Consider the following 26,797-nt stretch of genomic DNA (forward strand, 5'->3'; position numbering starts at 1 on the left):
AACCGGATGCAGTGTCTCACGCCTGTAGTCCCAGCACTTTGGGAGGCTGAGGCGGATGGATCACCTGAGGTCAGGAGTTCGAGACCAGCCTGACCTACATGGAGAAACCCCATCTCTACTAAAAATACAAAATTAGCTGGGCATGGTGGAGCATGCCTGTAATCCCAGCTACTCAGGAAGGCTGAGGCAGGAGAATTGCTGAATTGCTTGAACTTGGGGGAGGTGGCGGAGGTTGCCGTGAGCCGAGATTGCACCATTGCACTCCAGCCTGGGCAACAAGGGCAAAACTCCGTTTCAAAAAAAAAAAAAAAAAAAAGAAAAAACTAGCTAGGCATGGTGGTGCTTGCCTGTAGTCTCAGCTACTTAGGAAGCTGCGGCAGGAGGGTCACTGAGCCCTGGAATTTGAGGTTACAGTGAGACAGTGAGCTATGATCCTACCACGGCACTCCAGACTTCCGCCTGGGTGACAGAGCAAAACCCTGTCTCTCATTAAAAATAATAATAATAATAATCCTTTCTAAGAAAAAGAGCACTGGACAATACAAGCCAGAGGTCATATTCTGACTTGGCTAATGGACAAACAAAACAAAAAAACAAAAACCCACCACAAAACACTTCTCAATGAAAGAAACAATAACAATAGTAGCTAGCATTTATTGAGGGCTTACTACGTATAGGGTGCTTTGTAAGAATTAGCTCATTTGGCCTTCCCAGCAGCTGTGTAAGGAGATGCATCACAATTGCTGTCATTTTCATTTCATACGAAACTGTCACTCAGGTGAGTTCAGTAACTTGCCTAAGGCCACAGAGCGGATTTGGGATTAAATTCAGTACGTACCTGTGCTCGTGGTGACATAAAGACTTTTGTCTAGTTTGTGTGCATCATATTGTGATTTGTGCCTAGTATTCAATAGCACAGTAAGGAAATTACAGTTTACAATAATTTATTGTAATTTAAAAATAGCTAAAAGAGAAAATTTGTAATGTTCCCAACACAGATAAATGAGGTGATGGATATCCCAGTTACCATGATTTGATCATTATATATTGTATACATGTATCAAAATATTACATGTATTCCCTAGATTTGTACAATTATATCAAAAATACAAGAGTATGAATATTGGTTAAACAAATGAACTATTTGATAATCAAGAATAGAAGAAACTTCATTAGGCCTAGATAAACCAAAAAGGTCCTTTTTTTTTTTTCCCCCACGTCTAGAAAGCAAAAGACATATAGTATGAACATGATTTGGGGTTTGCATTTCAAATGCGTTTTGCTAAAAAAAAGTGACACTGGGTCTACATGAATTATCAGCCAGAGGAGGTAAGTTTATAGAGTATAAGTGTTTCCTTTAGCCACTTTCTGTGCCCCACATCATTTAGTAGTAGATGCCTCTGAGATAAGAACAATGAAGAATAATGTTCTCCCTTCTAACTTACACCTAATCTATACTTGGTTCTCCCTCAGTGTTTGATATTTTGTTCTCACAAATAAACGGGCAATATCAAAGAAATCCCTGGTTTGTTTACCTTTTTATTGTTCACTCCCTTCTCTGAGGGATGTTTTCCCTTTGCTGTTTTACCCTTTTTTTCTGACAGACATGTTTCCTTTCATTGAAAGAGATGAAAGAAACTAGGATTGTTTAGTCACAACAGAACAAAAAAAAATACACATACAAGTCAATGAATTTTGAGTTGTGAAGCACATTAGGAAAAAGTATTGTTTCTTTGGTCACAACCCTCTCCCTCTTGCTAGGATGTGCATAGAGATAGCTAATTAGCAACTCCTCTGAGATGAAAAGCTTCAAGTATAAACTGAAATGTTGGGCCCTTCCAACTTCTTTGACAATTGTCTATCTGTAGGTTGTCGAGATTTTGTGAAGTATCTTCTTAAAAAGCAATTAACACACATAAAATTAAATAATTTTTACATGTGAGCTTTTAAAAAGTGGATTAGAAGCCCTTTTGGAAATGAGTTAGAAATCTTGAGAATTTGAAACAAAACCAACTATCCAAAAAACCATCCTCAAATCCATATGCTTAAATGTGCTACTGTGGTGCAAATAATATAGAAACAACCTAGACCAATATTAGTGAATTCATAATTACAATAAAATAATTATATAGCTAATAGTTATAGCCTATGTACCATGTATCAAGAACTCTTCGAGATAGCCTCCCTGTAGTCCCAGCTGCATGAGAGGCTGAGGTAGGATGATTGCTTGAGCCCAGAAGTTTGAGACCAACTGGTCTGAGACCAGCCTGGGCAACATAGCGAGACCCAGTCTCAAAACAAAACCACCTCTTATCACTTTAAATGTATTAGCTCATTTAGTCTTCACCAAAACCATATGCTAGCACTCTTATTATCATCTCTGTGTTACAAAATGAGGAAACTGAAGCACAGAGAAGTTAAGTGACTTGTTCAAGATCAAACACCTGCAAAGTGAGAGCGTCCAGATTTAAACTCAAGCAGCCTTGTTCAAGGCTCTGCTTTATTGCCTTCAAATTATGAATAAGTTAACAGGTTATTTGGCAAGAGTAGACTTAATTATTAAGGAAGTGTAACAATGTGGAAGCATGTGCAGAATAATGTTATCTAAAGGATACTTGGTTGGTATGGGCGTGTTTTTTTTTTGTTTGTTTTTTGTTTTTTGTTTTTTGAGATAGAGTCTTGCTCTGTTGCCCAGGCTGGAGTGCAGTGGTTCAATCTTGGCTCAGTGCAACCTCTGCCTCCCGGGTTCATGTGATTCTCCCACCTTAGCCTCCAAGTAGCTGGGACTACAGGCATGCACCACCACACCCAGCTAATTTTTATATTTTGAGAAGAGATGAAGTTTCACTGTGTTGGCCAGGCTGGTCTCGAACTCCTGACTTCAAGTAATCTGCCCTGCCTCAGTCTCCCCAAGTAGTGGGATTATAGGCATGAGCCACTGTGCCCAGCTGGGCATGTGTTCTTATTATATAATGACTATGTAGATAGAGATCAAAAACTATTATGTAATAATGGTAGATATGAGGGTGTAGGAATCCCCCCAAACTTGAATGTCACATTATCTCTTCATAAATAAATTAATGAAAGCACATTAAATTAAAGTACTCATTATCTATGTTTTTATTTTGCTGTTAATGCCTGTATCCTTCCCTAATCAAGAGCTTATAATGTAGAGAGAGACTTAAACTTTTTGTTTGTTTTCCATCCATTCATTTATTTATTTGACATTTATTAAATGTTGGTAGTTTACACCAGGCTGTATTTGGGTCCCGGGGAAGACAAAGATGTATAAGGAAAAACAAATACCTACTTTCAAAGATAAAAACCAGGCATTTTGCGGGAGAGGGGTGGATAGGCAAGTATACAAGTAGCCTCAAAACAATGGCATGAATGCTATGAAGAGAGACGCTCAGAGTTTGGTAGGAGCAGAGGGAAGAGCACCTCACTTTTCTGGATAGACTCATAAAGGAGGCCCAGAGGAGTCACCTGAGTTAAGTCTGGAAGGAAGAGTAGGAAGTGTTCCTGGGAAGATGGTGGGGAAGGCCCTTCTAAGTTGACAGGAGAGGGAGGTGAAAGTACATAGGTCCGGAGGGGATAGAACTGGCCACATTGAGGACTTTAAGTAATTCAACAAGTCTGAAATGTATGATTAGGGTTGCTGAATCTAAAAGGCCTGACTTGACAGGGTAGAATTCTATAAAGTGTGTGGCTTAACTAGTTTTGTTCATTATGAGCTCTAATAATTATTAGCTAATTTTAAACTTAATGATTAGTTAAGGTTTTCCCCTATCCAGGTAGTCATTGATAACAATATCTAGACTCTGGAATTTTTGAAGATGACAAAATTATTTGTTTTGAATGACTGATCCCATGTTCCATAAAGAAAACTATATATAAAACGGTATAAGCATGTGTCGGTATGTTTTTCTCTCTATATCTAAATTAAAATAGTAGTAGAAGATAAACTAATTTAAAGAATAGATAGTATATTTAACATTTTTAGAAATTTATTTTTAATGGACAGAATTTGTACATATGTATCGGGTACAATGAGTGGAGTGAAGGTTGAAGCACCCATGGTGGGAAGGATGGCAAAGAGAAATGGGCAAGGACCAAGCTGCTGTGGGAGTGATCTACAATAAAATCACTATTTGATCCCTATAAATAGCCCGACAAAACTAGAGAAGTCAACGTGAAACTTTATTTTGACATTTTAATATTCTACTTGATATTTCACCTGGAATCTGGGGTGGGGGAAGGAGGATTTAGACACCTGTTTCTAAATCACTATGTGACCTGGAAGTCCCTGAAAAACGTGACTTGACTGGTATTTATTAATCCTTTTGATATAAAGTCTCTTAAAATGATTTTTCTATGTAAGTGTGACTAAGTAATTTATGCTGATTTCCCTGATGTCTTGCCAAAATCGGTCTCATTACTTGGTATTCACATTTTCCATGTCCCATACGATCAGTCCATCAGGAAAGCTAGTTAAATGAGAGTTCAGATGACTTCTTACGGATTAAACATTAAGGGTTTTGTTGGAATGGGGCCATTTTCCAAGTATTATTTATTTTCTTAATTTTAAAAAGTGTTTGGTGCTTGAAGAGATATGCCCCAGGATCCACAAGGTACCTTATCGTTTCATTTTTATGCAGAAGGGGCAAATTAATCTTTAGGGTTATTAAAAGTTGAATGGGGGCTTTCTTCAAAATATTCTATTTTATAAGCCTTGGAAGTAGAATGGATATTTAGAAGGTAACCTAATCTGACACTCTGATAATAACAATACTCATAATGATAATAGCTAACGTTTACTCTCACCTGTGTATTAGCTTATTTAATTTACACTGCAGTCCTGCAAGCATTGTTCTTATTTTACAGATAAAGAAACTAAAGAGAGATTGATGAAGTTATCCAGGGTCATACAGCAAGTCAGTGTCAGAGATGTTTAACCTTGGTTTGTTGGACTCCAACTCTAAAGCCGACATTTTTCTATCATCCTCTACTGTTTTGTTATATGCTTGAGGATGCTGAGGCAGAGAAAAGCTAGTTATTGAAAACATAGGACTAGTTTTGAAAGAGTAGGGGGAAGCTACATCTTTGGACTCACTAATTGGAGGAGCTCAGAGCCTGTGGGTCAGCTGGTGGTAAATCAGGGTCTTGCTTCTCTCTGGATACCCTCTATCACCAGTACGGGTGGTTCATCTTTAAGATAGGGCCTCATGTGTCTTGCTCATGCTTCAAGTATAATTCATGTAATGACAGTGATTGAATGCTAGTGCTCTTGGAATCTTATGTTGTATTTTTGTGTTTGTTTTTGTTTTCTCATGCTCGGATCAATGATGAAAATGTTTCCTGAAAATAGATACTGCAGAAAGAGCTCTTTGGATGGGCTGGAATCTAACTTTTAGAGATGCCAAAGCTTATGAAAGCAGGTTCCTAAACTATGAGAGTATTTTTTTTTTCCCATATTTTTCTGCTACTTGCAAGACTCTATAACATTTGAGAAGGTGATTATTAGGATCTGTTCCATAGCCACCGTTCTTGACCCAAAGTATTACCAGTTGCTCAGGAGAAGCTACTACCTCACTCTTTAAGCCTCATGAAGACTCAAAGCCTCTTGAAATGCCATGAGAGTCTTGCTGCAAATTAGAGTTGATATGAGAATTAACCCACCTCACAATCACTTTGAAGTTTTGTCCTGTGGAGTTGACCTACCTGCTCAGGGATTCACTCTAATAAAGAAAAATAGGTTTTGACCTAATTGGGTCATCCAGCAAATAAATGATATGAAAATTTCAAGCTTCACCACAGCCTGAAACATATGCCTGGGTCAATGGTATAAACTCTGTCTTCCATTGGCCAGCACTTTGATTGGACTTTGATGGGGGTATGCCTTTTACATTCTCATTTATGTTTGAAGGTTGAATGTATGAAGATATTGTATTATCTTGGTGAGAAGAAAAATACTAAAAATACCAACCTGTACTAAAGGCATAAAAACAAATTTGTGTTATGTGTTTACTTTGAGTAAGGCTCAATGTTAGCCACTTAGGAGCATAATTGGACATTCTAATATGGTTTTATCCTTAGAAAATGTGTAATCTATTAGGGAAACAGTGAATACTTATGTAAGTCGTGTGGTAGCTATATGAACAGTAGAGAAAATAAAAGCTATTGTTTCTCTGTGGAGATCACACTGACTTTGGATTTGGAATACTCTGAGAAAGTGGGAAATTGGACCTTAAAAGATGAGTAAAATATAGGCGTGGAGAGGCTTGAAGGTGGGAAACATGAGGTGCCCTTAGGGGAAGGGGATAAATAGGTCTGGCCAGAGCAGGGTCAGAGTATGCATACAGAAAGTGGGAGTGGGTGAAAGCAGAGGTGTGTTCTGGCTGTGCTCCAGTTTGATACCTCTTCTCCAACAAGGCTTTGGGCAGCTTCAAGCATGATTAGACATTTTGTTTTAATAATGTGAAGAATGCGAGGATGGCAGCCCAGTCCTTGTACTTGTGCAGAACATGACCTTCATGTTCAGTGGTACCAGGGATTCCTTTGCTGTGTGCAACATAAAGTGCTCCCTGACTTGGAGTCATATATTTTTTACGTATCTCAGACTTCTTTCCTTTGTAAGCCCTGATGGGCTCCCTGAGACTCGTGATAAAGCACAAACCTATCGGGTGAAAGAAGATATGTCATAAATTAACACACAGGAGCTCAGAGAGCTTTCTTTGGAACAGTCTAGAATCTGAGACCACAAATTGCAGTATCTCCCAGAAACAGACATTAGAGTTCAGCTCACTAGAGAAGTCACTTCCTCCACTCACACCCCTGCCTGAGGAATTTTAAACAACGACAAGCTGCAAATGGACTAAAATGTAAATGAAGCTTTAGTATCTGTAACAAACTTTGGTTAGCTATTCAAAATAGTGATGCATAATTTGGTAGCATAAAACATATGTTCTTTTATGCATTTGCTCCATTTACTTCCTCTAAGTTTTTATTTGAAAAAGTATTTCACATATATTCTGTGCCCCAGGTAGAATTCCTTAATCAGAATATTGTGCAGATCTCTTCATGTTGAGTTTACTTATGAGGTGGCAATACATTAATGGGAGTAGCAGTTGTTAAACACCATTTTACAAAAAAAGGGGAGAAACGTGTTTCATCAGTTTGCTACCACAAATTGAAACATACATGCAAAACCATGAGTTTTAATAAATGTGACATAAATTAACAGAGCATGGAAGATAGAATGGAAAATCGTGTCCCTAAATCAATTTAATGCAGTAGCAGCCCCAAATAAACAACAGATTGGGCCTCTTCAGCAAAACACCCTAGAAAAACGAAGCTTGTCAGAAATTCTTCACAGTATATTCTTCATCATATTGCGGCAGAGATTATCTGACAGAATTGAGCAGAAAGTCAGTTATGAGAAATTTGTCCTCTTGGTAGCTAATGTTGAAAATATTATTTATATTAACAGGCAAAATAGGCTGGTGGTACACAAGCAATTATCTAAATTTTATGGATGTGGTTCTGCCCATAAATCTATGTAATGATGGCATATCTCTTATGAGACTACATTACCTTTCAGGTTACCATAATTGCATTGAATGAAGAGAATGTTCACTTGAAGATTAAGGCATTAGAGTGATAGTCACTAGTAGATAGACAGGTAAAAAGGTCCTGGTCTTCAGCAACAAAAGAAACTTTCCAATTAGCTATAAATGAATATAATTTGAACACTGACCCCCTTTATATTCATTATATTCTCTGAAACTATTTCATTGCTAGAAGGTTAAGGGATGTGAAATTAAAACACTCTCCTTTTTTATATGATAAAAACAATGTAGGTAGTTAAACTGTCAAATGCACTGAACCCAGAAATAGAGATTCTGATTTTTGTAGAGATGAAATGTAATTTCATTTCAACATTCTTTCAGTGTGACGCTTCTTCTGATACCGCAGAGTTATTTAGTCTTGGCCTTGATGTAAAGAAGTTGGTATTTCTAAAATATAAACTTACATAATTGATTCAGATGAGGAATACAAATCTAGGAATCAGAATGTCATACTTTTCATTTTGTCAAACCTGTTAAATGAGTATTAAATTTAAAATACTGAATAATTTTTTAATCTGTTCATAATCCTTGTTATATCAGATAGGATATTTCAATTATCCTCTCTAAAAATTGGAAAAAAGGAACGTTGTCATAGATTTATATAAATGTTCAAAGCTTTTAGTAGCTCATAAAAATGTTTTACCAGACCACTTGACTAAAGAATACCCATAGAAGAAAGAAATCAATTCATTCACAGCATGATTTTTTTTTACCTCAAGCTAATATTTAACTAATTATAATGACAATAAGACTGAGTTCAAACAATAATGTCTGAGCTAGATATTTATTAGAAAAAAATAAGCACTGTCTTAGTTTGGTTACTTCAGTATCTATAAATATGCGTGGGTTCCATCTTTGCAATTCATAATACTGTGCTTTTTATTTTTATGTAAATATACTTGGGGTAGACTGCATCACTGGCCTTAATTCTCCATCTCTCCCTGTACCACTTCCTTTGCCATTTAACTTTTCCACTGAGGGCAGGACTTTTTTTTTTTTTTTTTTGACAGAGTCTCTCTCTGTCGCCCAGGCTGGAGTGCAATGGCACGATCCTGGCTCACTGCAACCTCCACCTCCTGGGTTCAAGCAATTCTCCTGCCTCAGCCTCCTGAGTAGCTGGGACTACAGGTGTGTGCTACCACACCTGGCTAATTTTTGTATTTTTAGTAGAGATGGGGTGCCATCTCTACTTGGTCAGGCTGGTCTCGAACTCCAAGGGCAGGACATATTAACAATTCTGTCCCTGGGCTCCGCTGTGTGGCTTGCTTTGGCTACTAGAATCAGGTAGAGATGAGGATATACCAGCTCCGAGCTTAGACCTCAAGAGCCATTGTGTATTTCTAGTGGCAAGCTTCTCTTCCATTGCCATGACAATATATCTGCATAGCCTGCTGGAAGATGAGAGACATGTGGAATAGGGCAGAGGAATCCCAGTTGCCCAAGCCAAGGCCAGCTGATACCAGCTACCTGCTGGCTGACTGCAGACGTGAACAAGTCTGGCCAAGATTAGCAGAGTCATCTAGCCAGCCGTCAGCTGACCCAGGCATAAACAATACATGCTTATTGCTGAATGCTACTGAGGTTTTTGTGGCTCTTTGTTATGCAGTACTATTATGGAAGTAGATATCTGATACATTACTTTTGCGGCTCTACCATCAGAGGTCAAAATGTTGACTTGTATTTTTCCAGCAGTGGGGATGAGTTGCTGTAAGCTGGTTGCTTTCTTTCAAAAGGTTCTCCTAATAGTATAAATTTGAGGGGGCTGATTGGCTCCAGGGGGTCACAGAATAGTTTTAACACTGGAAGGCCCGATAGTTCATGAACCGGACAGAGATGCAGGCTTTGACCTTGACTTCTTTTCACCCGCAGTTATCAATTTTACCTCCTTTCCTTTGTTTCTATTTTTTTTTCTTTTTTTAAATTGTTCAGCAAATATTAACTAAACATTTAATGCCTCCTATGTCAGACAGTCCTTGGACCACATGGACTAGACTGAGGGAGGATTTGCAAAATGTACTTAATTTGAACCAATTAAGAAACAATTTAGGTAAAATATCAATTTGGGGTTATTTGTTGAATATTTAGACATACAGTTCTTCTATCAGGAGAAAGAAAAAGAAACTGGACCTGCTGTTCAGGGCAATGAAACAGAATTCTGCAGATCCTCTATCAAACTGAATATAATGATGCCCATCCCCCTCTAACCAGTCCTAAATAAAGCCACTTCTCTGCACTGGAGATGACTCATTGCATTCACAATAAGGCACTTGAGAATTACTGTTTACAGAAGGCATCACCAGCAGCAGGGTTTAAGAATACCCCACAATGAAAACACAAATACATTTGTAATGATGAGTGATGGAAAAATAGCTCAAACCTGCTTAGGTCTGCAGGTCTTCCTAGCATAATGTGTATACTTGTGTTAGGTGGTAGGGAGGAAATGCCACACTGGAAAGAGAACACTGAGGGTAGATGTTTGACTACAATCCAGATTTCTATAAAAGATACTTCTGAAGCTTCTAACTTTTATGGCAGTTTTGGATTTACGATACAATAGAAGAAGCTAGGCGATGGAAACCATGAGAAAATAAAAGTTCTTTCACTGCATTGGAGGCTCAGTGTTTATAAGATCATTTAGTACAAGATAAAAGTCACAGGGATAGGAGTGTGGAGAACTGATTGGAGGAGAATTGTTGTCAACTCAGCCCTGGTGGATTGATGGGGGAGGCTCTGCCAGGTCAAGGTGAGTGAATGTCATCAAACTTGTCTGGAGGGTTTGGATTTGACTCCCTGGATAAAGTGAACTACTTGATTTATTAACAAGCTTTGCTTGCTATTTGATAAGCACTGTGCCAGGCTTGGCTGGAGGTGCTCTTGATAGATGGGTTGGGGAGATTAAGCATGGCATAAGAACAAGTTAAAAAAGTTATGTCAAATGTAGTATATGTACAAAGTAACAATCTTATGTACAAAATAATAAAGCACAGATGACAGTCTATTCATTGAAGATGGCTTTTTTCAAGGTGAGTGTTGGTCTTTTGCACAATGCTTGAGATGGAAATGACTTGGCTGAGACTATGTGATGAGTGTTCCAGATGGGGCATGGCATCGGCATGGGGTAGGGGTGGAAAGCTTCTTGGAGCTCAAGTAGCCCTTCATCCTAGAAACTGCAGCAAAGCTAAGATCTTCCTGTTCAGTATTTTATTAATGTCTTTAAGAACTTTTCACTGTAATTATTTAAGAGGCACAGTCATTTAGAACCAATGACACTGGGCTCAGTCACTTACTAGTTATGTGGCTTGGGCCACGTATTGACCTCTGTGTTTCAGTTTTCTCATCTATAAAGTGGAGTTATCAATAATGCTTCTGTCATAAGGTTATTGTGAGGATACAATGAGCCCTCCTGAAATACCCCATGTAGAAGTGCTCAGAAATGATAACTGCTATTGCATGTCAAAGGTAGGAATTTTTTTTAAATTTCTAGAACCTAGCACTGTATTCTTCCACTGTAGGCCCTCAGTAAATTTTGTTAGTTGAATGTGTGAAGAGTGGCTGACACCAAGGGGCCAACCACAAAAAAGATTGTTACATGAGATCAAATGAGTTCAGTGGAGGGATAATGAGATCAGAGATAAAAGAGACCTTTGATTTTTTTCAGCCCCATTCTAGTATCATTTTTACAGATGAGAAAACAGGTCTGAGTACATTCAGTCATTTGAACGTGGTGAACAGGATGATGATATAAAGATATTGTATTGGAGAAAAATTATTCTTGGGTGGAAAGATGAAAGGAGTCAAGGAAGTGAGAACAGGAACCATGGGCTCCAAGGTCTATAATGGTAGACCTGACATAGCAGCAGAGGCTGTGATGGAGGGACATGCCCAAAAATCACGCAGAGAAAGAGCCAGGAGTTAGTGATTGAGAGGAGAGCAGAGAACACCAAATACATATATGTGACAAAGGAGTTAGTGCCAGTTATGGCCTATTAGCTGGTAGCTTTGGAGGTTATCTGGGTGAACTTCTGTTTGCTATTTGTATGAAAAACCCTGAATTTAATGTTCTGACTTCAGGGATTGGAGACTCACTTAAACTATGCAGACAGACATGCAGTTCTTATTTCAATTTAGATGTTAAAAAACCACTCCTGCTTGCTTTGACATGAGAATTCTTTAAAAAAGTAAATCCTCTCTCAAGATAGTTTGGTTTTGGCACTGGAACAAAAAAAATATACATATAACATCTCAAGGTATGTAGTGTTGGGGTTATCATAACCTAGATGTTTAGATATTAAACGATGTTCTTTTAAACAGCTTGTACTTGTCTTTGTCAGGGAATACCACTTGGAAGAAGGCAGTTCTGAGCTCATTAATAAACACTGTGTTCTTATTGTGTATTCTCAACTAGAGTAGGAGATCTACAGATGTGTATCTTGCTCTCACTGTCTGACTGAGGAGATGGATCCATTGAAGGTAAGAGGGGCCTCACTGAATTGTGCATTTCTTGCTCTCTCTTGGTTGTGCACAACTGTGGAAGCCAACTACAGGTGACTGAGTTCATATAACTCCAACTGCCAGAACTTTAGGGATTCCTTTATTTCTCAGATCCCTCACCTCATGAAACACTTCCCAAAAGGAGTCCCCTTGTCTAAGGTCTTTCAGGCCCACCACAATCCCACAATAATGATGTGCTATGTGTAAAGGGCAAGGAGAACAAAGAAGGCCTAACTAACTTCTGGGGTTCAGAGTAGGCTCCACAGAGCAGGTGCATCCTATTTACACTACTTTGCCCATAAGTAAGAGCTCTTGCATTACAACTGAAAAGCCCTTATCAGGAAATTAATACATTTTATATTCTCTTTGTGTGTACATGTTTTATGCTTTTTTCAGTAAGAATTTAGGCAGGTAACAGATGAAGAGAAATAAACTAAGGAACGGTTTCAAAGATGTGGACAAGGTCAAGAAAAGCTAATGACGGGTGGTGCAAGAGTTGAAGGCAGCTGGGGAGAGGCTATCTACTAGGAACTTGGGGAAGGAACCGAGCCATCATCCACCACAGCACAGAAGGGAGGGAGTTTAGAAGATAAATACTCTTGCTTCACTTTCCTCCTGCCTTCTGCTTTCCTGCCACTTGGCCTTCCTGGGATGCCAGAGTGAAGGGATCTCTTAAGGTAGACCATAAAGGCCAGACTGCTGGGGCAGATTGGACACAAGGTAGAAGGTGTTATCTAAAGAGGCAATGGAGAATATCTAGCACAATACCTGCTACAAGTCTTGGTTTGAATATTCATATGTATCCATGTCTAATCAAAATATAAGGTCATTTTCCCCTCACCACACTAAGATATCAATAGTTAAATATATTTGATTTACAACTGATCTAACTGGTTTTTCTTTCCTAGGTATCTGCCCTAGTTATCTCTTTAGCCATGGTTTATACAATGTCTGTGTCTCTGTTCTTCATATCACCTCCTTCATCTGTCTGTCCTAAAGCTCTTTTTGTTTTATACTGTTATTGCATATTTATCATGATTCTGTATTCTCCATAGTACAAATATATACATAAAGAATCTTGTTTAGCTCTTTCCCCTGTTAAGGCTCAAATCAGTGCATAGTATTAAGTCACAAAATACCCTAGTGAAATAGATAGTAATGCATACTTAAAGAGGATGAGAGACAGGCATTTATTCATATGATTAAGTGGGTAAAATTTTTTGTGTCCAAGTGAAAGATTACTCACACCAAATTGTATTAGATTATTGCTGGGATCACCTGTTCCTTTGATACTACATTGACAGGGATCCTGGATCTCTTCCTTCTTAATCTCCCAAATGCAACAAATTCTCTTAAACAATATTGACACCTGAGCTGATGAACTTGGCTGAGCCCAGTGCTTGGGCAGTCATTTGGGTAAGGAATGAACTTTTTCGTAAAATCCAACTTACCAGTTTTTTCTTTTATAGATTATACTTTGGTGTTGTATCTAAAAATTTGTTGTCAAACTCAAGGTCACCTAAATTTTCTCCTACGTTTTCTTCTAGAAATTTTATAATTTTGCATTTTATATTTTAGTTTATGGTCTGTTTTGAGTTAATTTTTGTTAAAGGTATAAGGTCTATGTCTAAGTTATTTTTCTTATTTTTGCATATAAACATCCAAATATTCCCATGGCATTTGTTGAAAAGACTGTCTTTCTCCATTGAATTGCCATTGCTTCTATGTCAAAGAGCAGTTGATTATATTTGTTTGGGTCTATTTCTGAGCTCAGTATTCTGTTCCATTTATCTAGTAATATATGTCTATTCTTTTGCTAATACCACATTGCCTTGATAACTGTGCCTTTATAGTAAGTTTTGAAATTGCCTATTATGTGTCCTCCAAGCTTACTTTATAGTATTCTGTTGATTATTCTAGCTTTAAAGCTTAAATGGATAAACTTTAGAATCAGGTAATTTATAAAATAGTGTGCTGGGACTTTGGTTTGGATTGCTTTGAATTTATAGACCAAGTTGGGAAGAACTGACATCTTAACAATATTGAGTCTCCCTATCCTTGAACATGGAATATCACTTCATTTATTTAGATTTTGTTTTATTTCTTTATCAGTTTTGTAGTTTTCCTCTTATAGATCTTATACATTATTTTCTGAGATTTTATACCTGAGTATTTCATTTTTGGGGTGCCATTGCAAATGTATTTTTTCTCATTTCAAATACAAATTGGTCATTTTTGGTATATAGAAAAGCAATTGACTTTGGTATATTAACCTTTTATTCTTCTGTAGTGACCTTGCTATACTCACCAGGAACTTTTTCCCCTATCCTTTGGGATTTTGCAGAGAGAATTGTGAATAAATACAATTTTGTCCTTCCCAATCTGTATACTTTTTATTTCCTTTTCTTGTCTTATTTATTTAATTAGGACTTCCAGTATGATGTTAACTAGGAATGTTGAGAGGGGACGTCTTTGCCTTGTTCATGATCTTAGAGTTACTGGTTTCTCACTATCGAGTCAGGAGGTGTATTGTAGCTGTTCTTTATCAAGTTGAAGAACTTTCCTTGCATTCCTAGTTTGCTGATAATTTTTACTACATACAGATATTGGATTTTGTCAACTGCCTTTTCTGTACCAAGTAATGTAATATTGCTTTTTTTCTTTCTTAACCTGTTGATGTGGTGAATTATATTAATTGGTTTTTAAATATTAAAACAGTCTTGACTAGCTAGAATAAATCTCACTTGGTCATGATGTATAATTATTTTTATATATTGTTGTATTTGATTTGCTAATACGTTGAGGATTTTTACATTTATGTTCATGACAGAGATTGATCTATAGTTTTCCTTTCTTGTAATATTCTTATCTGCTTCTGGTGTTAGGGTAATGCTGGGCTCATAGAATTAGTTAGGAATTGTTTCTATTTTCTGTAAGAGAGAGTGGAAATTGTATCATTTTTTCCTTAAATTTTTGGTAGAATTCACCAGTGAAACCATTTGAGCCTGGTGCTTTTGTTCTGGTGGTTGTTAATTATTGATTCATTGGTAGATACGGTCCTTTTCAGAGTATCTGCTTTTCCTTTTGTGACTTTTGGTAGTTGTGTCTTTGGAGAATTGGTTCATTTTATCTAATTTGTGGGCAGAGAGTTGTTTGTACTATTTCTTTATTATCCTTTTAATGTCCGTGTGATCAGTAGCGATGACCTCACTTTCATTTCTGATATTAGTAATTTGTGTCTTCTATTTTTCTTGGTTAGCCTAACTAGCAGTTTATAAATTTTATTGAGCTTTTCAAAGAGCTGCTTTTGATTTCATTGATTTTTCTCTATTGTTTGCTGTTTAAAATTTTATTGATTTATGTTCTGATTTTTATTATGTTTCTTTTCTTTACTACAGGCTTCCAAATTGTTCTTTTTCTCTAGTTTTTTATGGTGAAAGCTTAGACTATTGATTTTATGGCTTTCTGCTTTTCTAACAGATGCATTTAATGCCATCATTTTCCTTTAGATCTACTTTACTGAATACCACAAATTTTGATGCTATATTTTCATTTTTGTTCAGAATATTTTCAATTTCTCTTGAGACTTCTACTTTGAGCCATGTGTCATTTAGAAGTGTTGTTCTTTAATCTTCATTTTTTTCTATTTTCCAGTTGTCTTTCTGATTTTGATCTATAGTTTACTTCTGCTGTGATCTGAAAACATACTTAGTATGATTTCTATTCTTTTAAATTTGTTAATGTGTTTTTTTGATCCATAATATGTTCTGTCTTGGTTAGCATTCCATGTGAGGTTTAGAAGATGTGCATACATGTTAAGGATTATTATTATTATTATTTGAGACAGAGTCTCGCTGTGTTGCCCAGGCTGGAGTGCAGTGGCACGATCTCTGCTCACTGCAAGCTCCGCCTCCTGGGTTCACGCCATTCTCCTGCCTCAGCCTCCTGAGCAGCTGGGACTACAGGCACCTGCCACCGCGCCTGGCTAATTTTTTGTGTTTTTAGTAGATATGGGGTTTCACAGTGGTCTGGATCTCCTGACCTTGTGATCCGCCCGCCTCGGCCTCCCAAAGTGCTGGGATTACAGGCGTGAGCCACCGTGCCCGGCCTTTGTGGATATTAGGTCTTTGTGGATACTTGTCTACCTTATGTAATGCCTTTATTTATTTTTCCTGAAGTTCAATTTGTCTAAAATTAATATAGCTATTCCAGCTTCCTTTTGGTCAGCATTAGAATGGCATGTGCTCTATCTCTATCCGTTTACTTTTAACATATTTGAACTTTTATTTATTTTTATTTTTCCATAAGTTATAGGAGTACAGGTGGTATTTGGTTACATGAGTAAGTTCTTAAGTGGTGATTTGCGAGATTTTGGTGCATCCATCATCTGAGCAGTATACACTGCACCATATTTGTAGACTTTTATCCCTAGTCCCCCTCCCACTCTTCCCTCCAAGTCCCCAAAGTCCACTGTGTCATTGTTATGCCTTTGTGTCCTCATAGCTTAGCTCCCACGTGTTGGTGAGAACATACGATGTTTGGTTTTCCATTCCTGAGTTACCTCATTTAGAATAATAGTCTCCAGTCTCATCCAAGTTACTGCAAGTGCTGTTATTTATCCCTTTTTATGGCTGCATAGTATTCCGTCATCTATCTATCTATGTATCTATCTATCTATCTATCTATCTATCTATCTATCTATCTATCTATCACACACACACACACACACACACACACCACACTTTCTTTATCTACTCGTTGATTTATGGGTATTTGGGTTGGTTCCACAATTTTGCTATTGTGGGTTGTGCCACTGTAAACATGCGTGTGCAAGTATCTTTTTCCAATAATTACTTCCTTTCCTCTGGCTAGATACCCAGTAGTGGGATTGCTGGGTCAAATGGTAGTTCTACTTTAAATTCCTTAAGGAATCTCCACACTGTTTTCCATGGTGGCTATACTAGTTTACATTTCCACCAGCAGTGTAGAAGTGTTCCCTGTTCACTGCATCCATGCCAACATCTACTGGTTTTGAGTTTTTGATTATGGCCATTCTTGCAGAAGTAAGATGATATCACATTGTGGTTTTGGTTTGCGTTTTCCTGATCATTAGTGATGTTGAGCATTTTTAAACGTGTTTGTTGGCCATTGGTATATCTTCTCTTGAGAATTGTCTATTTATGTCCTTAGCCCACTTTTTGATGGGATTGTTTTTTTCTTACTGATTTGTTTGAGTTAGTTGTAGACTTTGGATATTAGTCCTTTGTCAGATGTATAGATTGTGAAGATTTTCTCCCCCTCTGTGGGTTGTCTGTTTACTCTGCTGACAGTTCCTTTTGCCATGCAAAAGCTCTTTACTTTAATTAGGTCCTAGCTATTTATCTTTGTTTTTTATTACATTTGCTTTTGGGTTCTTGGTCATGAAATCCTTGCCTAAGCCAATGTCTAGAAGGGTTTTTCCAATGTTATAATCTAGAATTTTTATAGTTTCAGGTTTTAGGTTTAAGTCCTTAATCCATCTTGAGTTGATTTTTGTATAAGGTGAGAGATGAGGATCCAGTTTCATTCTCCTCCATGTGGCTAGCCAATTATCCAGCATCATTTGTTGAAAAGCGTGTCCTTTCCCACTTGATGTTTTTGTTTGCTTTGTTGAAGATTAGTTGGCTATAAGTATTTGGGTTTCTTTCTGGGTTCTCTATCCTGTTTCACTGGTCTATGTGCCTATTTTTATACCAGTACGATGCTGTTTGGTTGACTATGGCCTTATAGTATAGTTTGAAATTAGGTAGTGTGATGCCTCCAGATTTGCTCTTTTTGCTTAGTCTTGCTTTGGCTATGTGGGCTCTTTTTGGTTCCATATGAATTTTAGAATTGTTTTTCTAATTCTGTAAAGAATGATGGTGGTATTTTGATGGAGATTATGTTGAATGTGTAGCTGGCTTTTGGCAGTATGGTCATTTTCACAATATTGATTCTATCCATCCCATGAGCATGGGATGTGTTTGCATTTGTTTGTGTCATCTATGATTTCTTTCAACAGTGTTTTGTAGTTTTCCTTGTAGAGAGGTCTTTTGATTCCTTGGTTAGGTATATTCCTAAGTATTTTCTTTTTTTGCAGCTATTGTAAAAGGGGTTGAGTTATTTATTTGATAATCTGCTTGGTTGCTGTCGGTGTATAGAAGAGCTACTGATTTTTGTACATTAATCTTGTATGTGGAAACTTTGCTGAATTCTTTGATCAGTTCTAGGAGATTTCTGGAGGAGTTCTTAGGGTTTTCAAGGTAAACGATATCATCAGCAAACAGTGACAGTTTGACTTTCTCTTTACTGATTTGGATGCCATTTATTTATTTTTGTCTGATTGCTCTGACTAGGACTTCCAGTACTATGTTGAGGAGTGGTGGTGAGAGTGGGCATCCTTGTGTTGTTCCAGTTCTTAGAGCGAATGCTTTCAACTTTTCCCCATTCAGTATTATGTTGGCTGTGGGTCTGTCATAGATGGCTTTTATTACATTAAGGTATGTCCCTTGTATGCTGATTTTGCTGAGAGTTTTAATCATAAAGCAATGCTGGATTTTGTCGAATGCTTTTTCTGCATCTATTGAGATGAATGTGTGATTTTTGTTTTTAATTCTGTTTATGTGGTGTATTTATTGACTTGCATATGTTAAACCATCCCTGCATGCCTGGTATGAAACCCACTTGATCATGGTGGGTTATCTTTTTGGTATGTTGTTGGATTCGGTTAGCTAGTATTCTGTTAAGGATTTTAGCATCAATATTCTTCAAGGATATCCGTCTGTAGTTTTCTTTTTTGGTTATGTGCTTTTCTGATTTTGGTATTAGGATGATGCTGGCTTCATAAGATGAATTAAGGAGGAGTTCTTCTTTCTCTATCTTGTGTAATTGTGTCAAAAGGATTGGTAACAATTCTTTTTTGGATGCCTGGTAGAATTCTGCTGTGAATCCGTCTGGTCCTGGACTTTTTTTGTTGGTAATTTTAAAATTACCATTTCAATCTCACTGCTTGTTATTGGTCTGTTCAGGGTATCTTATTCTTACTGATTTAAGCTAGAAGGGTTGTATCTTTACAATAATTTGTCCATCTCTTCTAGGTTTTCTAGCTATGTGTATAAATGTGTCATAGTAGCCTTGAATGATCTTTTGTATTTCAGTGGTGTCAGTTGTAATATCTCCTGTTTTGTTTCTTAGTGAGGTTATTTGGATTTTCTCTCTTCTTTTCTTGGTTGATTTTGCTAATGGTCTATCAATTTTATTTATCTTTTTAAAGAACTAGCTTTTTGTTTCATTTATCATTTTTTTGTTTGTTTGTTTCAATTTCATGTAGTTCTGCTCTGATCTTTCGTGGAAACTTCCTTTCTTCTGCTAGGTTTGAGTTTGGTTTGTTCTTGTTTCTCTAGCTCCTTGAGGTGTGACCTTAGAATGTCAGTTTGTGCTCTTTCAATCTGTTTGATATAGGTGCTTAGCATTATGAACTTTCCTCTTAGCACCGCCTTTGCTTTATCCCAGAGGTTTTGATAGGTTGTGTCATTATTGTCATGCAGTTTGAAGAATTTTTAAATTTCCATCTTGATTTTGTTTTTGACCCAGTGCTCATTCAGGAACAGGTTATTTAATTTCCATGTATTTGCATGGCTCTGAAGGTTCCTTCTGGAGTTGATTTCCAGTTTTATTCTACTGTGTTCTGAGAGAGTGCTTGATATAATTTCAACTTTCTTAAATTTGTTGAGGCTCATTTTATGGCCTGTCATATGGTCTATCTTGGAGAAAGTTCCATGCGCTATTGAGTAGAATATGTATTTTGCAGTTGTTGGATGAAATGTTCTGTATATATCTGTTAGGTCCATTTGTTCCAAGGTATAGTTTAAATCCATTGTTTCTTTGTTGACTTGTCTTGATGACCTGTAGTGCTGTCAGTGGAGTATTGAAGTCTCCACTATTATTGTGTTGCTATCTCATGTCTTAGGTCTATTAGTAATTGTTTTATAAATTTGGGAGCTCCAGTGTCAGGTGCATATGTATTTAGGATTGTGATATTTTCTGTTGGACAAGGCCTTTTACCATTATATAATATCCCTCTTTGTCTCTTCTAGCTGCTGTTGCTGTAAAGTTTGTTTTCTCTGATATAAGAATAGCTACCCTGCTCACTTTTGGTGTCCATTTGCATGAAATGCCTTTTTCTACCCCTATAAGTTTATGTGCGTCTGTATGTGGTAGGTGAGTCTCCTGAAGGCAGTAGATGGTTGGTGAGTTCTTATCCATTCTGTGGTTCTGTATCTTTTAAGTGGAACATTTAGGCCATTTACATTCAATGTAGTATTGAGGTGTGAGGTACCCTTACATTCATCTTGCTCTTTATTGCCTGTATACTTTGATTTTTTTGCTTTTTGTTTTGCTTTTTAACATGTATTTTTGTTTTATAGGTCCTATGTGATTTATGCTTTAAAGAGTTTCTGTTTTGATAGGTTTCCAGGATTTATTTCAAGATTGAGAGTTCCTTTTAGCAGTTCTTGTAGTGATGGCTTGGTAATGGCGAATTCTCTCAGCATTTGTGTGTCTGAAAACAACAGTATCTTTCCTTCATATATGATGCTTAGTTTTGCTGGATACAAAATTCTTGGCTGATAACTGTTTTGTTTGAGGAGGCTGAATCCCTTCTAGCTTGTAGGGTTTCTCCAGAGAAATCTGCTGTTACTCTGATAGGTTTTTCTTTACAGGTTATCTGGTACTTCTGTCTCACAGCTCTTAAGTTTCTTTTCTTCCTCTTAACTTTGGATAACCTGATGACAATGTGCCTAGGCAAAGATCTTTTTGTGATGAATTTTCCAGGTGTTCTTTGTGCTTCTTGTATTTGGATGTCTAGGTCTCTAGCAAGGCCAAGGAAATTTTCCTCGATTATTCCCCCAAATATGTTTTCCAAGCTTTTAGAATTCTATTCTTCCTCAGGGCCACCAACTATTCTTAAGTTTGGTTGTTTAACATAATCCCAGACTTCTTGGAGGCTTTATTCATATTTTCCTACTCTTTTTCTTTGTCTTTGTTGGATTGCATTAATTTGAAGACCTTGTCTTCAAGCTCTGAATTTCTTTCTTCTACTTGCTCAATTATATTGCTGAGACTTTCTGGAGCATTTCACATTTCTGAAAGTGTGTCTAAAGTTTCCTGAATTTCTGATTGCTTTTTCTTTAAGCTATCTACTTCCTTGAATAATTTTCCCTTCACTTCTTGTGTCATTTTTTGGATTTCCGGGCATTGGGTTTCGCCTTTCTCTGGTCCCTCCCTGATTAGTTTAATAACTAACATCCTGAGTTCTTTTTCAGGTAAATCAGGGATTTATTCTTGGTTTGGATCCATTGCTGGTGAACTAGTGTGATTTTTTGTGGGTGCTGAAGAGCCTTGTTTTGTCGTATTACCAGGGTTGGTTTTCTGGTTCCTTCTCATTTGGGTGGCCTCTGTCAGAGGGAAGATCTAGGGCTGAAGGCTGTTATTCAGATTCTTTTGTCCCACAGGTGTTCCCTTGATGTAGTACCCTCCCCCTTTTCCTATGGTTGTGGCTTCCTGACAGCTGAACTGCAGTGATGTCTCTCTTCTGGGTTTAGATACCCAGTGAGACTCCCCGGCTCTGGACTGGTACTGGAGGTTGTCTGCACAGAGCCCTGTGATGCGAACTATCTATGAGTCTCTCAGTCGTGGATACCAGTGCTTGTTCCAGTGGAGGTGGCAGGGGTGTTCAATGGATTCTGAGGGTTCTTAGCTTTGGTGGTTTAATGCTCTGTTTTTGTGCTGATTGGCCTCTTGCCAAGAGGTGGCACTTTCCAGAAAGCATCAGCTGTAGTAGTATGGAGAGGGGCTGTCAGTGGGCAGCGCCCTAGAACTCCCAAGATTATATGCCGTTTGTCTTCTGCTTCCAGGGTGGATAGGGAAGGACCATCAAGTGCAGGCAGGGCTAGGCATGTCTTGAGCTCAGACTCACCTTGGGCAGGTCTCCCTGCAGCTAATGTGGAGGATGGGGATGAGATTTCCAGGTCACTGGAGTTGTGTACCTAGGAGGATTATGGCCGCCTCTCCTGAGTCATGCAGGTTGTCAGGGAAGTGGGGGAAAGCCAGCAGTCACAGACCTCACCCAGCTCCCACGTAAAATGAAGATCTCACTCCCACCATGCCCCCCCCCCAATAGCCCCAAGTCTGTTTCCTGGTGGAGGGTGTGACAGGCTTGAAAACTTGCCCTGGGCTACCCACCTCCCAGTTGCGAAAGAAAAGGGCTTGGTTCTTCTCCTGCCTGTGGAGTCTGCACACCAGATTTGCGCCCTCCCCTAAGTTCTGGGCAGGAGGCTTCCCACCCTTCAGATTGTTACAAAGTTCAGCTAGAGATTTTCTTCCTCCTGTGGAGTTTTACCCCCTGCTCCTCTGGTCACTCTCCCAGTGGATCCCTGTGGTGCCAGGCAGGAATGGGCTGCTAGGGGACAAAGCAAGTTCTCAGGGCCTTTCTGCTTCTTCCTCTCCCCTGTATTTCACTTGGCTCTCTAAACTGACACAGCTCCAGGTAAAGTTAGAAACTTCTCCCACAACAGAACTTCAGCTTCTCCAGTGAGGGTCTGGACTGGTACTGGGGGTTGTCTGCATAGAGCCCTGTGAGAGGAGAGTCTCCTTTTCCTACTTCTGCAGTTAGGGCACTCACAGTATTTGGGGTGTCTCCCAGGTCCTGCAGGAGCAGTCCACTTCCTTCAGAGGGTCTGTGGGTCCTCTTGGGATTGCTGGTTTGTTCTTGCAGTCGTTCTGGATCTAAAATTCACAGTGTGAGCTTCTGTATGCTGCTCTCTCTGGAGCTGTAATCTAGTCCTGCCTCCCATCTGCCATGATCCCACTTGAGTTTTTAATATTTAGTTTCTTCTAGGCAACATATATTTGGGCCTTGTTTTTTCAATCTACTCTGACAACCTTTTTGTTTACCTTGTGTATTTAAACAATTAAGATTTAAAGTGATTATTGGTATAGTTGTATAAATATCTACCATGTTCATATCTGTTTTATAATTGCACTTGTTTCTTTTTCTTCCAGTATTTTCCTGCCTTCTCTGTTTTTAATTGAGCACTTTATGTGATTTTATTTTATCTCCTTTCCTAGCAATTACATTTCTTAAAATTTTTTTTTAATAGTGGTCTGAAGTTTGCAATATAAATTTTTAACTTATCTATATCCAGCTTCTAATAACACTCTACCATTGCATCTTTATATACTTTCTGCGGTACATGTGCAGAATGTGCAGGTTTGTTACATAGGTATGGTGGTTTGCTGCACCCGTCAACCCATCATCTGCATTAGGTATTTCTCCTAATGCTATCCCTACCCTAGTCCCCCCATCCCCCAACAGGCCCTGGTGTGTGATGTTCCCCTGCCTGTGTCCATGTGTTCTCATGGTTCAACTCCCACTTATGAGTGAGAACATGCAGTGTTTGGTTTTCTGTTTGCTGAGTTGGTTTAGTTTGCTGAGAATGATGGTTTCCAGCTCCATCCATGTCCTGCAAAGGACATTAACTCATACTTTTTATGGCTCTGTAGTATTCTATGGTGTATATGTGTCACATTTTCTGTATCCAGTCTATCATTGATGGGCATTTGGGTTGGTTCCAAGTCTTTGCTATTGTGAACAGTGCTGCAATAAACATATGTGTGCATGTACATGTGTCTTTATAGTAAAATGATTAATAATCCTTTGGGTATGTACCCAGTAATGGGATTGCTGGGTCAAATGGTATTTCTACTTCTAGATCCTTAAGGAATCACCACACTGACTTCCACAATATTGAACTAATTTACACTCCCACCAACAGCGTAAAAGCATTTGTATTTCTTCACATCCTCTCCAGCATCTGTTGTTTCCTGACTTTTTAGTGATCACTATTCTAACTGGCGTGAGATGGTATCTCATTGTGGTTTTGATTTGCATTTCTGTAATGACCAGTGATGATGAGCTTTTTAAAATATGTTTGTTGGCTGCATAAATGTCTTCTTTTGAGAAGTGTCTGTTCATATCTTTTGCCCACTTTTTGATGGGGTTGTTTTTTTCCTGTAAATTTGTTTAACTTCTTTGTAGATTCTGGATATTAGCCCTTTGTCAGATGGGTGTATTGAAAAAATTTTCTCCCATTCTGTAGGTTGCCTGTTCACTCTGCTGTGAAGAAGCTCTTTAGTTTAATTAGATCCCATTTGTCTATTTTGGCTTTTGTTGCCATTGCTTTTGGTGTTTTAGTAATGAAGGCTTTGCCCATGCCTGTGGCCTGAATGGTATTGCCTAGGTTTTCTTCTAGGGTTTTCATGGGTTTAGGTCTTTCATTAAGTTTAGCTTTTGATTTATAGTGAGAGGCTTCCTTTCACTTGAACACTGAGAAGCCATTGTATGGTTACTAATTGGCCTAATTTTAATCTTGTGTCTGAGGGAACAGGAAGGTCTGAGAAGGAGGAGGGAGATGGAGGAATGGCTGATCAGTGGAGCAGTGATGACACACATACAAAACTTATTGATTAAATTTGCCATTTTATATGGGCACAGTTCGTGGTACACCAAAACAATTACAATAATTACATCAAAGCTTACTGATCACAGATCACCATAAAGGATATAATAATAATGAAAAAGTTTGAAGCGTTGCAAGGATGACCAAAATGTGACACAGAGACACAAGTGAGTACGTGCTGCTGGAAAAATGACAGCAATAGACTTGTTTGATGAAAGGTTGCCACAAACCTTAAATTTGTGAAAAATGGAATATCTGTAAAGTGCAATAAAACGTATGCCTGTATAAAAGGATGAGTCGTAAAAATGCTAATTTAAAGTTTGCATATATATTATTAAAACCCAGCAGTAACCACAGCAATTGTTAGAACTTATACAACAAAGTTTTGGTGGGGAAGGAGCAGTATTTTATCACTTAACATTAGTTACAATTGTTGGCATATACATGATAAGAAGCAGACTGGTTTTTGGTCGGTTTCATTATTAAAGCATTATTACTTGTATAAAGTGTGTGTTATATTTGTAAATTCTCTACAGACAGGGTGCCTCCTTTTTGCCTACAGATTGCCCCCACTGTCTACCTTCAGCCACACTGGAAAACCATACTCTAAATCTTCTATGCCCAGACTTTAAAAGGATGTTTTAGAGTTAGTGATTTCCTACTGTTAGTGAAGAAACTTTCAATTTAATTCAACTCATGCTTGCAGATCATAATTCTTAATCCAAACACAAAAGGAGCAAAAAAAGAATCCTTTGATCAGGGTAAAGTATTGTCTGGAAGATTAAAATAAGTTTACACCAGAGGGCACTTGAAGGTGAACCAATACTAGTTTAAACAGGTTATTTAAGAACAAATATTCAGATCCTTTAAAAAAATTTAAACTAGAACAATCCAGGATATTTTCATAAGGGGTCTCCATAAGGATGTGAGAGTGCAAAAAGCTAGCATTTTCGGGTATCTTTTCTTCTCTGTAATATTTTAACTTGTGAGATAAGATTGAGTTTTTGTTATAAGAAAGCAACATTGTCTCTTATATTTGTTCTAATATTTAAAACACTCATCGTTGCACATACTAGAGAGCTTTGTGTTCAGTCCCATCGCCACCTTTCCTGGCTCCTGGAATGTTTTGTGCCTGGGCCAATCTTTGGCTGATGACTCCATCCCAGCACTCATGTGGACCCTGCAACAAGATGAAAACCTGGCAGATTTTGTGTGGCCCTCATTTATCACAACTTCAGAAAGCAGGTTTATTAATCTGAGTTGCTGGGTTCCTGGCTGGCAAAGAAAGGCTCTAAGTGAATTCCTTAATCTTAAGAATTTAATTTATGAGCCTTTTATGTTTTCTAATCTTGAGTGATTTTAGGCCTTGTGCATAAAGAAGAAGGAAAAAAATCACCAGAGAAAAAAAGCAGGAGGTAAAGAGGAATGTTAAGCCCAGATATTTGTTTATATTTATTGCTTCACAGGGGGAAAAGTCCAGGATCTCAGGATTAAAATATCCTGTATTATTTTATATAGCTAGAGCTGAATGTGTGTTTTAAAATCATTCCATTAACCCACTTACAAAGGACTCATTGGTGATGATTTTCATTAGTAGAAATTTTTTCCTTTGGGATAAACCATCATATTTATCTTCCTGATTCTCCCGATACTTTCTAATGTAAATCCTTATTTTATTTTCAGGTTTTGAAATTGTCAGAAACTGATGTCAGAGCTCTTGGATCATGTTGCTTCTACTCTCTCATGCCCAGATTTCTCTGATTACCCCACTCCTACCAGTGTAGCCTCTCCTTTCCCTTCACTCCAAAAACACACCTCCCTGAAGTTAGCAGCTTCTTTTGGGATCTCCTTTCACTTTGGCTATATATGGCAGCAAAGAGAATAAAGAAGAGAGAGTAAAGAAGTGGAATAATTCAGTGACAGTGACTCTGATATAAAAGGAAAACAGCTGAACAGTGGCATGAAACCAGTTTAAAAGTATAAGGCAGGCTGTGGGCAATCTCTTAGGAAACAAAGGTGAAGAAAGTAAAAGGCCACGTTTGTGAAATGGCAGCAAGAGAAGACTCTGTCAATAGTGTGAAGAAGTCGCGATGACAAAGCACTGTGTCTGAAAAATTAGGTCAGTATTAGAAAGACAACACG

At 38.0% G+C, this 26,797-nt stretch overlaps 2 protein-coding genes across 5 annotated transcripts in view; one reads left to right on the forward strand and one right to left on the reverse strand.

Moving 5' to 3' along the window:
- ARF5 (ADP ribosylation factor 5) overlaps positions 1 to 26,797 on the reverse strand; it is a 540,324-nt gene that overhangs the window by 411,094 nt on the left and 102,433 nt on the right. The window contains exon 1 of one of the 2 annotated variants that reach the window (XM_050782583.1): positions 22,536 to 22,539. The exons of the other annotated variant lie outside the window; for it this stretch is intronic. The gene's annotated coding sequence lies outside the window, so the exon portion shown is untranslated. Of the gene's footprint in view, positions 1 to 22,535; positions 22,540 to 26,797 lie in introns of those variants that run through there. 2 annotated transcript variants of the gene reach the window in all.
- Positions 1 to 26,797, forward strand: part of GRM8 (glutamate metabotropic receptor 8) — a 797,799-nt gene that overhangs the window by 53,529 nt on the left and 717,473 nt on the right. The gene's annotated exons all lie outside the window — the stretch shown is intronic.

The sequence above is a fragment of the Macaca thibetana genome, chromosome 3, assembly GCF_024542745.1.
Source record: "Macaca thibetana thibetana isolate TM-01 chromosome 3, ASM2454274v1, whole genome shotgun sequence".
Taxonomy (NCBI): Eukaryota; Metazoa; Chordata; class Mammalia; order Primates; family Cercopithecidae; genus Macaca; species Macaca thibetana.